Source organism: Neovison vison, chromosome 8, assembly GCF_020171115.1.
Source record: "Neovison vison isolate M4711 chromosome 8, ASM_NN_V1, whole genome shotgun sequence".
NCBI lineage: Eukaryota > Metazoa > Chordata > Mammalia > Carnivora > Mustelidae > Neogale > Neogale vison.
Window position 1 is genome coordinate 94,676,592 of NC_058098.1, and position 12,609 is coordinate 94,689,200.

A 12,609-nucleotide genomic window follows, 5' to 3' on the forward strand; every position below is an offset into this window, starting at 1 on the left:
ACCCTCATTAGTCCAGAGTCTGCACTCCACTTGACCTCCTGAAAAAATTTGTCTCATCAAGCTCTCCAGTGTCTTAGCTTCTAAATTCCATGGGTATTTTTCAGTCCTTATCTTACTTGCCACTTGGTTCTATCTGACCCATCCTACCAGACTTCTCATTTGATCACAGTGATTTCATTTTTCAAAAACCTCTTTCTGGGGCACCTGGGTGGCTCAGTGGTTTAGGCCTCTGCCTTCGGCTCAGGTCATGATCTCAGGGTCCTGGGATTGAGCCCCGCATCAGGCTCTCTGCTCAGCGGGGAGCCTGCTTCCCCCTCTCTCTCTGCCTGCCTTCTGCCTACTTGTGATCTCTATCAAATTAATTAATTAATTAAAAACAAACAAACAAAAAGCCTCTTTCTTAAAAAACAAAAAACCTCTCTCTTATTCCCTGTGATCTGGTTTCTATAAGGCAAGAGTGGGGGCACAGAAGGGTGAAGACCATGGCCAGAATGTTGAAACAGTTTATTTTAGTCACACTTTTTTGGTAGCAAGTGACAGAAATCCACACTGTTTGTGCTTCCATCTGAGCTGTCTTATATTTTCTTTCCCACTAGACTGTGAGATTGTTTAAAAAGAAAATCTTTTTAAAAATAATAAAGTAAAGCAAAATAGAAAAGAGTGACTAAAAAGCTCATATGACTATTTGTGTTTGAAACGTGCCAGTGCTGCTTAATAATATAACATTTTAAGTATTTTATAAACCTTTGCCTCGGTTTTTTCATCTGTAAAATGGGGAACAACCTCATAGGGTTGTGTTCAGCTATATGTGTTCAGGTACAGAACTCATTTTAGACTATTCTTGGAACATATACTGGATTAACTTTTGCTATTTAAAACAGAAGAAATTTTGACACGTCTTATTGAGACAGAGAAACTGAAGGGACCCCGTGGTGGGGGGAAAAGCTGGTTTGGGGTTTTTTTTTTCCCCCTCTTTGCTTCTCTTCTGGTTTCTGCCTTGCTAGGACCTGCACCCCTACCTCAGTCTATATACACCTTGTAATGCGATAGCATATGTCCACCTTGTAAGGGACAAAAAGATAATGATGTCTCTGGAGTCTTCCAGTACCATAGATAACATCTAAGGAGTGACTGCATGAGGTCCTTGTAAAGGTTCTCTAACACCACTGACTCCAAATACCTTGATGCCTACACCCCTGGCTTCAGGGAATGAGGGACTTATGGACACCTGTATCCTGTCCTTGTTCTGATCAGTTCCTGGATGCCTGAGAGGACACGTTCTCTATACCAGACCACAGTCGCTAATAAAACCCCAGGCCCCAAGTAAAGATAAGACTTATACTCCTCTCCCTTCCAAATCTCTTGGATGCTCTCTGCCTTTATCTCTCGCACTCCACACTCTCTCTGCATATATATCTTCAATAAACTCTGGTCTCACCTACTGCTGGCTCAGGTTTGATTTCTATCCTGCATGAAGCCCAGGACCCTCTTCATTAGTCCTGCAGGAACCCCTCTGGGTCCTTGGACCAGGCCTACCCACGTCATTATCCCCTCTATTGGATCGCCAGCTTCCTGACAGCAAATCCCTGATTTATTTACCTTTGTGTTTTACCCATGTCTACTGTGGGGCCTTGTGTCAGTGTAGATACTCAGAAAATACATGCTACGTGAGTGCAATTGGATAGCTGGCTATATATTATCTTTATTTATTATTTTTAAAAGATTTATCTATTTATTTTAGAGAGTTGAGGCAGGGAGGAAGGGCAGAGGAAGAGGGAAAGAGACTCTCAAGCGGATTCCGTGCTAAGCACAGAACTGGACTTGGAGCCCAATCCCACGACCCGGAGACCATGACCTGAACCAATATCGAGCCAGATACCCAACCAACTGAGCCACCCAGGCACCACTATATATAATTTTAGACTAGTTCCTTAACTGATGTGGCCCCTGAATTTCAGCAGTTTTGTGTAGCCTGGGAAATGGTTATATCTGTTTGCCCAGAAAGTACATGATCACCTTTTTTTGTTTGTTTGTTTTGTTTTGTTTTTTTATCTACCATGGGTTTCCCTAATGGGGAACAATTTTTGATCAAATGGCTGTAAAATGACCATATATGACAGTACATATGTTCTGGGAGGGATGGAAGTGCCTTCCCCAGACACTTTTACAAGGAAGTCATGTGGGGAAACCACAGAACTATATCACTAGGATACTGGAGGGAAAGTCAAGGGAAGTCCTAGGCTGGTTCTGTACCCTTGGCTTCTGAGAAAGAACACAGCCAGTAAATGCTAGAGCAGTGGTAAACTGGAAACTAACTCTATGTGTTTTGGATACCCACGTGTTTTCCATGAGAATTTTTTGTATTTTCAGCTTGTTGTACACATATTCTCTCTCTCACACACACACAATTATTCTAGACCATGTAGTCTCATAGAATTACAATGTGAGCCCCTTGTATAATTTGAAAACTTCTAGGAATATATATAATTTTTTAAGGTTTTATTTATCTGAAAGAGAGAGAAAGAGCATGAGCTGGGGCCATGGACAAAGGGAGAGGGAGAAGCACACTCCTCACTGCCCCTGTGATGCCGGGGCTCGATGATCCCATGACCCTGGGATCATGACCTGAGCCGAAGGCAGACGCTTAACATACTGAGCTACCCAGGTGCTCCTCTAGGATATATATTTTAAAAAGCAAAAATAAACACAAGCCAAAAACCCAGGTGGAATTAATTTTATTTAACCCAGTATACTCCAAATAATGTGATTTTAACATGAAATTGATTTTTAAAATATTGAATGAGCCACACTGCTTTTATTCATTCTAAGTCATCAAAATATGATATGAGTGTGTTTTACATACACGCAACTTAATTCAGACTATCCATATTTCAAGGGCTCCGTAGCCACATATGGCTAGCGGCTGCCATATGGGACAGTATAGTTCTAGACCAACTGTATGACCCTCTGATGATACAACTTCAGTACCGTGGGTCCATTTGTGCTTGCTCTATTCAGCACCAAAGTGCCAAGTTGTCATGATCGAATGAAACATTAACAGAAGCAAATGATACGAAAACAATGCATTAGCCCGAAGTGACAGCTACATGATGCCATGTTGGGATGAAGAAACCAAGGAAAAGGAAAATGATGGGAGAACAGAGTCATGGCTTAGTAGATGGTGGTGCAGAATGCTCGGCGCAGAACTTGCCCCGTACCTGTCACTACCGTATTCATGTCGCAGGTGACTTCATTTCACCCAAGTATAACCCGTCACATTAAGTGATGCTGGTAATTTGATTTTACTAACTTCAGTAGTTTTGTTGGTGTTTAATTTATAACATTGTTTTCTGATAGCTGTAAAAAGCTATAAACACAAAAACACATATGGATTTATAGTTTTATAATAACTTATATTATTTAAACAATGTAATTACCAGGAAAATGTTTCCCAACAGCATGGGGAGAAAGGAATGCATGAAAATTCTTCCCTCTTTTAATAGGACTGTTCAAGTTGGGCATCTCCCCTGAGGGTATGAAAGGCCACTCAGTTATCTAAAAAAACCTTTCAGGATAGCTAGATTTGGGAGTGGGGGAAGTGAGGAATCACAGGGATTTGGGGAAAAACCTAGGTCAATATTTGATCAGGATATCAACATATTTCACTTAGGAATCAAAGATTAGATTTCTGAGTTGGGAGAGGGAGATCCCGAGCTAATTGCCAATTGCTGCAGGGCAATCGCTCCCTTCCTGGGCCAGCACACAGCCTATAGTTTACAAAGACTGGGGAGGTGTACTCCCTCCTTGGCTCAGTTGTCTAAAGAGATCATTACCCACCATCTGTTCACAGCAGATGCTGAAAGCAGAAGCTAAGCGGTAAATTATAAAGTAGCCAGTACTGCCTTTTCTGAACTTCTCCCAGCCCCCCAACCGCCACCCCCAGTCATCACACAGTTCCCCTTTCCAGCTCTCTCAGACAGAATTTGCAACCTTGCATTTTCATTCTGTGTCAGAGTCCTAGACAGGACACTGACATCATTCGCCGAACTCCCGCTTTGCCACACCAACCTCACCCACAGGCAGGGCCTCTTCCCACGTGGCTCATGGCAAGATGCCGCCTCACCCGGGCTAGCAAGGTCTCTCAGCAGCAGCTTCTGTTTCAGCTCCTGCCACAAGTGAGTGAAAAAAGACAAGCAGTAAAGTTGCTAAGCCGTCCCTGCCCATTCTCGTAGGGCTCAGGTGTTAGATTGTGAAAGAGAAATCCCAATGTATCAGACACCGAAAAAAAAAAAAAAAAGCCAAGAAGCCCAATGAAAGTTGCCGCTCTGAACATATCTGAAGTCTGGGGTGCCAGGATGGTTCAATTGGTTAAGTGTCTGCCTTCGGCTCAGGTCATAATCCCCAGGGTCCTGGGATCCAGCCCCACATGGGTCTCCTTACTGGGCAAGGAGTCTGCTTCTCCCTCTCTGCCTGCCGCTCACCCTGCTTGCGCCCCACCCAAATAAATAAATAAATAAAATTTTGAAAAAGAAAATATCTTGAGTCTAAGGTCAGCCCTCTGCCAGTCACCTGGACAACACATAGTCCTTGCCCTCCTGGAGCTTATATTCAGTTGGAGAAGCTAGATATTAATCAAATAATCACACAGCTTCTCTTAGGAGGAAGAGCACAGAATGCGTGAAGAGCATTCCGAGAGCATCATGAGAGACATAAGAGAGAGCAGGGAGTCTTAGGAGATGCCACGGAAGCCAAGCCCCCGGAAGATGAGTGAGCCAAGTGAAAAGAGAGGGGGAGAGGGTCCACTCAGAGTCAATAGCATTCATAGAGGCTTTGAAGCAGGTAAGTGTTGCCTTGATCCAGGCACCAAAAGAAGTCCTCGAATGTGGCAGGCAAGGGAAAAAGTGAAGAGAGCTGAAGGCAGTCAGTAAGAATCTTGGATCTGATGTAAGTCAAGGTGGCCAGTCAGCGAGGGGTTTCCGGAGAAGGACGATGCCAGCTACACTGTAAAGCACGGAGGCAGTTAAGGCGCTATTGCTGTTGTCCTGGCGAGAGGTGGAGTTGACCTGGACTGGAGCAGTGGAGATGGGTAGATGGAGCTGAAAGCTATTCTGGAGAAAGAATACGCCTGTCTCAGTGCAGAGCTGGATGGGGTCAAGGCTGGGCCCATGTTTGTGGCACAAACAACTAACTGGTAGCTGGTTTGTCCCAGTTACTAAGATAGAAAAGACTGGAGGAGGCACGTGGGTGGCTCAGTCAGTAAAGCGTCTGCCTTCCGCTCAGCTCATGATCTCAGAGTCCTGGGATCGAGCCCCACATCAGGCTTCTTGCTCAGCAGGGAGCCTGCTTCTTCCTCTCCGTCTGCCTGCCTCTCTGCCTGCTTATGCTCACGCACTCTCTCTCTCTCTACTCTCTCTCTCTCTCAAAGAAATAAAATCTTTTTAAAAATGCAAGGAAAAGCAGCTTTGGGCATAGATCAGGAGTTCTGTTCTGAATGAACTAACTCTGAAATGTCGACAATACAGATACACTCAGAGGTGGAGCTAGGGAGAGAGACCAGGTTAGAGCTGAACTGGGGAGTTAGCAGCCACATCTGGCTGGCTCAGTGGGTTAAGCGTCTGCCTTTGGCTCAGGTCATGATCTCAGGGTCCTGGGATTGAGCCCCGCGTCTAGCTCCCTGCTCATTGGGGAGCCTGCTTCTCCCTCTCTCTCTCTCTTCCCCTCCCCCTGCTGGTGCCCTCAATTGCTTGCTCTCTCTCTCTCTCTCAAATAAATAAAACCTTCCAAAACAAAACAAAAAAACTTGGGAGTTAGCAGCACATAGATATTTACAGCGATGGCGGGCTAAAATAGCCAAGCGGAGGGCAGAGAGCACCAGGATAGAAGCTGGTATTTAAAGGCCACATAGAGGAGAATTTGAGAGAAGCAGCCAGAGAAGTAGAAAAGAAAGTAGGAGGGAATCTTAATGAAAGCAAGAGAAGAGTCTTGAAGGATTAGAGAGAGCGTCAACCCTGCTGAATGATCTCGAAGTTTCGGTAAGATGAGGACTAAAGGAAAGTCTGTGAAAGCAGTGACTGTGCGAAATCTGACAGCTTTCTCATCTGCAGGCTCCACCTCAGTGATTCAGGACAGAAGCCTTGTAACCACCATCCCTGTGGGGGAGGGACCTGGGCAGGAACCAGATGTGCTGATGAAAACCTCTGTCACCCAGGCATGGCTGCTCTACTCACTCAAGAGTAGCTTTCTCTGAGAGCTGCTCTTTCTTGAGTGAGAAATGGTGAAGAAAATTCGGGTCAAGTTGCCTTCTGCCATGGACACCCTAGTGACCCCAAAGTTGTAAATGCCTCTTCTCTCATATTTTTCCACCATTTTACTTTGCTCTATTAACTTTGCCACTTACCAGCTGGGCACCGTGGGCAAGTTATTTCACCTCTTTGTGTCTTCCTTTCCCCATCGGTAAAATAAGGATAATACCACAACAGGTATGAAGATTAGATAATACATGGAAAACACTTAAAACTCTGCTTCCTATATGTTGGTCATTATTAGTCTCAAAAACAGAGTTTGGGGCGATGACTTCTTTTCTTTTCTCTTAATGTTCAAAAGCAAATTTTCTTGTGTCTTGAAAAAGGAAAGTGGGGGGTTGCCTGGGTGACTCAGTTGGTTGAGCATCCTACTCTTGGTTTCGGCCCAGGTCATCATCTCAGGGTCCTGAGATCAAGCCCCCCACAGTGTGCTCTCTGCTCAGTGGGAGGTCTGCTTGGGAATTCTCTCTCTCCTTCTGGCCCAGCTTTCTCTAATAATTAAATACATAAATCTTTAAAAAAAAGGAAAGGAAATGAATTTGAAAATTGGATCTGCTATTTATTAACCATGTGATTTTGGGGGAAGTTACTAACCTCTCTGTGCCTTGGTTTCTTGATCTATAAACTAGGAATATTGTAGTATACTACTTTATAGGGTTATTGTGAAGACTAAATGAGTTACTAAGCATAAAGCATTTAGAACATAAAGCCTGGCACATAGTAAGTGCTACTTGTTACTTATGTTGTTCTCTGCAGCAAACCATTCCCCTCAATATTATTACCACCTTTAATCTTAAATGGAATAAAGTCAGGACAAATAGAAAGTGTGTAGGATTATTTTCATGATCAAACACATGTTGTAATTGATTTATAATTAATTATAAGGAGATAATAAGTAAGAACATCCCAGGTTGGCATCCAAGTACTGATGTATGGGGGACAAGCAGTATTTTCCATAACAATTCCTGGTGCTGCTCTCAGAACTATGTATTTTTTTTTTTAAGATTTTATTTATTTGTCAGAGAGAGAGAGAGAGAGAGAGCGAGCACAGGCAGACAGAATGGCAGGCAGAGGCAGAGGGAGAAGCCGGCTCCCTGCCAAGCAAGGAGCCCAACGTGGGACTCAATCCCAGGACGCCGGGATCATGACCTGAGCCGGAGGCAGCTGCCTAACCAACTGAGCCACCCAGGTATCCCTCAGAACTATGTATTTTTAACCACTCCGATAAAGCATCATCTCTATCTCTCTCTATTTTTTTTAAAAAAGATTTTATTTGACAGAGAGATGCAGAAAGAACACAAGGAGACAAAGCAGCAAGCAGAGGGAGAGGGAGAAGCAGGCTCTCTACTGAGCTGGGCGCCCGATGTGGGACTCAATCCCAGGACCCTGGGATCATGACCTGAACTGAAGACAGCTACTTAACTGACTGAGCCTCCAAGGTGCCCCATATCTCTATTTTTTAAAAATATTTTACTTATTTATTTGGGAGAGAGAGAGCAAGTGCACAAGCAGGCAGGGGGCAGAGGGAGAAACATATTCATTGCTGAGCAGGGACCCCGAAGTGGGGCTCAATCATGACCTGAGCCAAAGGCAGACGCTCAACCCACTGTTACCCAGGAGATCCTATCATCTCTATTTAAAAACAAAAAAAAAATCATACAACATTTTTGCAAATGGTAAAAGTTTAATCAGTTCTTTTTAGATGGCCAAACCAAAAAAAAAAAAAAAAAAAAAAAAAGAAGAAGAAGAGGAAGAAAAGAAAAAAGAAAAAAAAAAGAAGAAGACAAAGAAGAAAGGGAAACAAACGAAGGATTGTTAGAGTATAAGCTTCTGGGAGAATCATGTCCTTAAATGTTCTGTTGCCTTGTCAGGATTCCTTGTTCTACATTCTGGCCACTACAGTCTGCCAGATGCCCTGTCTTCCGTCTGACTTAACACAACAGCGATAGACATTAGAAGAGCATTGGTCCTAGATGAAGATATACCTATGTTTAATCCTGGCACTGCCATTACAAGCTGGTGATCCTGGGCAAATTACTTTAAATTTGTGAATTTGTCTGTTCTGTAAGAGAATAACAGAATTATGTCACAGGAATGATTTATGTGAGCATATGTAGGGGAAGGATCTAGCACAGTTACTGGCATGTGACTAATAGTCTATGAACATAGTACCCTTCTTCCCCAACCTCTCACTTCCTGTCCCCTTTCCTTTCCTGCCAAATACATCAGGTTTACTTACTTCTTAAAATTCTAGGGGTGCCTACGTGACTCAGATGGTTAAACATCTGCCTTTGGCTCAGGTCACCCATGGTCTCTGGTTCCTGGGCTTGGAGCCCTCTCCCTTTGCCTCTCCCCTCAGCTCATGCTCTCTCTCAAATGAATAAATAAAATCTTCGAAAAAATAAGGAAATTAGAATAAAACTGAATTGCATCACTTCTGGGTACCACACTGACTCCCCCAGATAGAGAGGAACCCCTTACACTGAAGGACCCTCAGTTCAAAAGAAAAGAAAGAACCTTGGAAATTCTGGAAAATCTTGGAAATTCTGAGGCTAGTATTCTCCAAACACAAGATTCTTTTTTTTAAATTTTAAAAATTTGTATTTATTAATTATTTTTTAAAAGCTTTTATTTATTTTACAGACAGAGATCACAAGTAGGCAGAGGCAGGAAGAGAGAGAAGGGGAAGCAGTCTCCCCACCAAGCACAGAGCCCGATGTGTGGCTCGATCCCAGGACCCTGGGACCATGACCCAAGCCAAAGGCAGAGGCCCAACCCACTGAGCCACCCAGGCGCCCTTTTAAAAATTTTTTTATTTATTTATTTTTGAGAAAGAGAGAGAGAGCAAGCATGAGTAGGGGGAGGGGCAGAGGGAGAGAGCCTCTCACACAGACTCTCTGCTGAGTGTCGAGCCCCACTCTGGGCTTGATCCCACTACTCATGAGATCACAACCTGAGCTGAAACCGAGTCAGATGCTTAACCGACTGAGCCACCCAGGTGCCCCCTTCCCAGCTTTCTATGAGCAAGAATGTACTGCCCGTGAACCTCCAGGGCTCCTTTTCCCTGTTGAAGGCCCTGCCAGGAAGGCTGGACATATTCCTCGGCTTCTTTCTCCCCACCCACACTTTCACTGCAGCCATAGAGGCAATTCTGGTAGGAATTTGCCATGAGTTAGGGCCCTCCGCTAAGCTCCCGGGGCCCTCTCAGCATACCTCTATCACTTATCCATTCAACTAACAAGATTTGTCTTCCATCCCACTGGGCTAGAAATCCTGTCAGTCGGAGTTTGCATTTTACTTGATGTTTTTATATCCTTCCACGATACCATTTATTCACATCTGATATCTTGAAGGTTCTCAGTACCACATTTTTTTTTCTTACTTTCTTGTTCACCGTATGCCACCTAATCCCCAAGCACCATGAGGGTAGAACTCTTATTGGTCTTTTTCTTTTCTCACTTGTTTTTTTTTTTTTTTAAGATTTATTTATTTATTGGGAGGGGAGGAGTGTGAGCAAGTGCGAGGAGGGGCAGAGGGAGAATCCTGAAGCCAACTCCCCACTGAGCACAGAGTCAGACCCTGAGATCATGACCTGAGCCAAAACTGAGTCGGCTGCTTCACTGACTAAGCCACCCAGGTGCCTCACTGGTCTTTTTCTTTTTAAATTTTGAAATAATTTCAGACCCATAGGAAGGCTACAGGATAAATTCACAGAAAGTTGGAATGCTCTTTACCCAGTTCCTAGTTGTTGATATGTTATATTTGCATATGGTCTATCAGTTTCTCTTTATGTAAATCCATTGTTATGGACTGCATTGTGCCTTTCCCCAAATTAATTTTTTGAATCCCAATACCTTAGAATGTGACTGTATTTGGAAATAGAGCCTTTAAAAACATAATGAAGTTAAAATGAGGTGGTTAGGGCAGCTCCATATCCAGTCTGACTGGTGTCCTCATAAGAAGAGGCAATTAAGTTATCCAGAGAGAGACAACAGAGGTGTACTGCCATAGCGAAAAGGCCATGTGAGGCCAGTGAGAAGGCAGGCAATGCAAGGCAAGGAGAGAGGCCTCAAAAGAGGAAAAGCCCTGACAACACTTTGATCATGGACTTACCGCTTCTAGAACTGGGACAAAATAAGTTTCTGTTGTTTAAGCTACCCCGGCTGTGATATTCTGTTATGTTATATGTTAACAAACTGATATTTATACAGGTTACCCTTGATCCACATGGATTTGAATTGCTTGGGTATACCATGTAGAATTTTTTCAATAAAAACACAGTACAGTACTAGAAATGTATTTTTCTCTTCCTTGATTTTCTTGATAACATTTTCTTTTCTCAAGCTTACCTTTTTTTTTTTAAAAGATTTTATTCATTTATTTGTTAGAGAGAGAGAGAGAGAGAGAGAAAGAGCATAAGCAGGCAGAGTGGCAGGCAGAGGCAGAGGGAGAAGCAGGCTCCCCATGAGCAAGGAGCCTGATGTGGGGCTCAATCCCAGGACCCTGGGAACATGACCTGAGCCAAAGGCAGATGCTAACCAACTGAGTCATCCAGGTGTCCCTTACTTTCTTTTCTTTTCTTTCTCTCTCTCTTTCTTTCTTTCTCTTTTTCTTTCTCCTCCTCCTCCTCCTCTTCCTTTTTCTTTTTAAAGATTTTATCCACTTATTTGAGAGAGAGCACATGAGTGGGTTGAGGAGCAGAGGGAGGAGCTGACTTTCTGCTGAGCAGGGAGCCCAGTTTAGGCTCCATCCCAGGACCCTGGGATCCTGACCTGAGCCGAAGTCAGATGCTTACCTGACTGAGCCACCCAGGCATCCCTCTGTAGCTTACTTTATTGTAAAAAAAACTATATGGATATAATACATACAGCATAAAATATATGTTAATTGAGTGTTTATATTATCAGTAAGGCTTTTGGTCAACAGTAGGGTATTATTAGTGAAGTTTCTGGGGAGTCAAAAGCGATATGAGGATTTTTTACTATGTGGAGGTGTGCACTCCTAACCCCCCTGTTATTCAAAGGTCAACTGTATTATATTATGCTATGCTTTAATATATATGGATTTTTTTTCTGAACCATTTGAATACATGATGTCTCTTTATTTCTAAAGGCAAGTACATTCTTTTATGTAACCACAATATGGCTAGGTAAAGCAAGAAATTAACACTGATACCATGCTATTAGCTGATCTAAAGACTTTACTAATATTTTGCCAATTGCCCTGTAATATCCTTTACAGCAAAGAGAAAGGAAAAAGAAAAATGAAATAAAGAGAAAGAAAGATAAATATTTTTGGTTCCAAATCACGCATTACATTTGTCATGTTGAGACTTCTCTAAATCTAGAACAGTTCCTCATGCTTTGTTTTTCATGACTTTGACATTTTTCAAAGAGTACAGGCTGCTTTTCTTGTAAAATAATTCTGTTTAGGCTTGTCTGATATTTCCTTGTGATTAGATTAAGATCCACTAGTATCTTCCAATATTTCAGGACTATAGTTTTTTCCTAGGCCGTTTTAATATTCCAGGTCTGTGTTCTCTCTTCTCAGTGTGTAAGTGAAAAATATTTAATAGTTTTTAGGGAACTTAATGGTTTAGGAAAAAATTACCTTTTTCAATTTTCAGACTTGTGAAGAGTTATGAAGTGATGTGTCCTCTTCATGATAATGCGTGTTTTTTCCATTACTGGTGGTGTTAACTTTGATCACTCATTTAAGGTCATGACTTTCAGGCTTCCCTATTGTAAATTTACAATTTCCCTCCCTTTACTATTAATAAGTATTTTGTGGGAGAGATACTTTGACACTAGGCAAAAAGAGTAGCCAGATAAAATACAGTTTAATTTTAATCACAGATGACCATCGAATACTACCCATACAAGTATGACGCCTCCTCCTAAATTATTTCTCTAAAATTCAAATTTAATTGAGTGTCTTGTATTTTTACTTGCAAGATCTGGCAACCCGCAAGTACACATACCCTGTTCCTCATCCAGTTGTTTTGACATCCACGGTGATCCGTTTTTCCTATGATTTTGCCAAATGGTTTCTCTCTAACTCCATCATTCTTCTATCTGCTTGTCTTTTTATCCACTTTTTACGCTGCCTGGCACACAGTAGGCGCGTTCAAGCAATGAATGAACCAACTCTCACTCGGGCCCGCCAGGCTTCGGTGACAGCGTGGCGTCCCGGAGGGGCTTGCCTTCTTCCGCCAATCTCTACAGGCTACAGCGGCTTCCGAGCCTTCCGGGGCCTGCCGCTGGCTCTTCTTGCTCCAATCACAAGCAGGGCTTTCCTAGGAAGGGGC